Below are 3,785 nucleotides of genomic sequence, written 5' to 3'. Positions count from 1 at the left end.
CCACAGAGCACAGGGAGATCAGCTCGATGCTTTGTGACCACCTAGAGGGGTGGGATAGGGAGGGTGGGAGGGAGGGAGATGCAAGAGGGAAGAGATATGGGAACATATGTATATGTATAACTGATTCACTTTGTTATAAAGCAGAAACTAACACACCAGTGTAAAGCAATTATACTCCAATAAAGATGTAAAAAAAAAAAAGGGCAGAAGATCTATATAGACGTTTCTCCAAAGAATAGTATGGATGGCTAACAAGCAAATGAAAAGATGCTCAACATTGCTAATTACTAGAGAAATGCAAATCAAAACTACAATGAAGTTATCACCTCACACTGGTCAGAATGGCATCGTTAAAAAATCTACAAACAATAAATCCTGGAGAAGGTGTGGAGAAAAGGGGATCCTCCTACACTTCTGGTGGGAATGCAAATTGGTACAACCATTACAGAGAACAGCATGGAGGTTCCTTTAAAAACTAAATACAGGGGCTTCCCTGGTGGCGTAGTGGTTGAGAGTCCGCCTGCCAATGCAGGGGACACGGGTTCGTGCCCTGGTCCGGGAAGATCCCACATGCCGCTGAGCGGCTGGGCCCGTGAGACATGGCCGCTGAGCCTGTGCGCCATGGCCGTTGAGTCTATGCGTCCGGAGCCTTTGCTCCGCAACAGGAGAGGCCACAACAGTGAGAGGCCCACGTACCTCAAAAAAAACCAAAACAAAAACAAAAAACTAAAACTAAATACAGAACTACCATATGATCCAGCAATCCCACTCCTGATGGACAAAACCATAATTCAAAAAGATACATACACCCCAATGTTCATTGCAGCACTATTTACAATAGCCAAGACATGGAAGCAACCTAAATGTACCTTGACATAAGGAAGATGTAGTACATATATACAATGGAATATTACTCATCCATTAAAAATGACAAAATAACATCATTTGCAGCAACGTGGATGGACCTTGAGATTATCATACTAAGTGAAGTAAGTCAGGCAGAGAAAGACAAATATCATATGATATCACTTATATGTGTAATCTAAAAAAAGATACAAACGAACTTAGTTACAAAACAGAAACAGACTCACAGACTTCAAGAACAAACTTATGGTTACCAAAGGGGAAAGGAAGGGGAGGGATAAATCAGGAGTTTAGGATTAACATATACACACTACTCTATATAAATTGTCATATATATGATAAGGGGTTAATATCCAAAATATATAAAGAACTCATAAAACTCAATAGCAAAAAACTAAACAATCCAGTTTAAAAAAATGGACAAAGGATCTAAGTAGACTTTTCTCCAAGGAAGACATTCAGATGGCCAACAGGTACATGAAAAGGTGCTCAACATCACTAATCACCAGGGGAATGCAAATCAAAACTGTAATATCACCTCATACCTGTAGAGTGGCTATTATCAAAAAGACAATAAATGTGTTGCTGAGATGCAGAGAAAAGGGAACCTTCATGCACTGTTGGTGGGATTGTAAATTGGTGCAGCCATTATGGAAAACAGTATGGAGGTTCCTCCAAAAGTTACAAATTATTCTAGGACTTCCCTGGTGGTCCAGTGGCTAAGACTCCATGCTCCCAATGCAGGGCCCCAGGTTCCATCCCTGGTTTTGTAACTAGATCCCACATTCATGCCACAATTAAGAGTTCAAATGCTGCAACTAAAGAGCCTGAGAGCTGCAATGAAGACCTGATGCAGCCAAATAAAGAAATAGATAAATATTTTAAAAATTATTCTACCATTATGATCCAGCAATTCTGCTTCTGGATATTTATCTGAAGAAAATGAAAACACTAACTTGAAGATATTTGCACCTCCATGTTTATTGCAGCATTATTTACAATATCCAAGACATGGAAGCAACCTAAGTGTCCACTGATAGAATGAAAGGATAAAGAAAATGGGATAAATATACATATAAAGGAATATTATGCAACCATTAAAAATAATAAAATCTTGCCATTTGCAACAAAATGGATGGACCTTGTGGGAATTATGGGAAGTGAAATAAGTTGGAGAAAGACAAATACCATATGACCTCGTTTATGTGCGGAATCTAAACAAATGAACAAAAAAACCATGTTCATAGATACAGAGGATTGGTGGTTGATGGGTAAGGGATGAATGAAATGTGTGAAGGGGGTCAAAAGGTACATATTCCAGTTATAAAATAAATAAGTCAAGGGAATGTGACATACAGCATAATGACTACAGTTAATACTATTGTATATTTGAAAGTTGCTGAGAGTACATCTTAAAAGTTCTCATCACAAGAAAAAAATTTCTAATGCTGTATGCTGTCAGATGTTAACGAGACATAGTGGTGATCACTTTGCAATATGTACAAATATGGAATCATTATATTGTACATTTGTAACTAATATATTGTTATATGTCAATTATATCTCAAGAAATATTACTTCACCCCAATCTCTTCATCTTCAAATAAAGGTAAAGTGTCATATATTATTTTCTTCAAGGAAAAAATATTGCTTGGAAAATCAGACAAGCCAACATATCTAAGTGGTTTCAGTTATGAATAAATTCAAGTAAATCAAGGAAGCATTTTCAAAATGGGAGGGATTTAGCAGCTTATATCTTTTAAATGACATAAACTGCTAAATGAGAATCCCATCCTTTACAAATGCTGAGCATTTAGAAAATAATGCACTCAGGGATGCTGTAAAATGGGTTCTTATCTAGCCTAATCTAAAATTCCTCAAAGATCCTTCCAATTGGGCATCCCTCGTGGCGCAGTGGTTGAGAGTCCGCCTGCCAATGAAGGGGACACGGGTTCGTGCCCCGGTCTGGGAGGATCCCACATTGCCGCGGAGCGGCTAGGCCCGCGTCCGGAGCCGGTGCTCCACAGCGGGAGAGGCCACAACAGTGAGAGGCCCACGTACCGCAAAAAAAAAAAAAAAAAAAAAAAGATCCTTCCAATTCATCCAACAAGAATTTACAGGGCATATATTCTATGTCAGACACTCTAGAATCTGATGATACAGAAGAAAGCAGAAAAGTGTCCTTCTGGAACATAGAATCCAATAGAGGAAACAGACAACAGTTAGAGAATCACACACAAAAAAGTGAAATTATATTGCGGGACGACAATAATGTGATAAGTGCTACTGAAAAAAATAAAAAGAGGTACATAGAAAAGTCGAACGTCTGTGGTACTCTAGCATAAAATAACTAAGATCATTTCACTGTAACAACTCCTCACTTCAGAAATGAAATAACATGACATAGTCATACCCCCCAAACTATCAAAAGTGCCAAAGCATACCCTGGGCTGAAAACTGAGAATACTGGCAATAATAGCTGGCAATACTCTGGGTATTTAGGGAATTCTAATCTGAAGCAGCTCATAGATATACTTTAACGCTATCCATTCTCCTTGACTCTTCAAAAGAGAAACTTTTGGACAAATGTTAGCTGTGAAAAATTGGAAATCACTTACGCTAAAAATCTTTCCTTGGTAATTCTACAAAAAGGTACTCTAATAATTTAAGTCATTTTTATTACATGTATGAACTTAAATCCCCCCATGATTATGTTATTGATACTTTTGCCAATATTTTATATAATGCAGCTCTCTCCAGACACCACTCCATTCTCTTAAGATAACAAAGAGCTGCCAGTATCTCACATGTTCAGATATTTCAAGGTTTTAATTTTTTCTCAGTTAAGAAGTTTTATGGGGACTTCCCTGGTGGCGCAGTGGTTAAGAATCCGCCTGTCAATGCAGGGGACATGGGTTCAA

The sequence above is a fragment of the Hyperoodon ampullatus genome (assembly GCF_949752795.1).
Source record: "Hyperoodon ampullatus genome assembly, chromosome: 8".
Lineage (NCBI taxonomy): Eukaryota > Metazoa > Chordata > Mammalia > Artiodactyla > Ziphiidae > Hyperoodon > Hyperoodon ampullatus.
The sequence above is the reverse complement of the archived record's forward strand: the minus strand, read 5'-3'. Positions refer to the sequence as shown.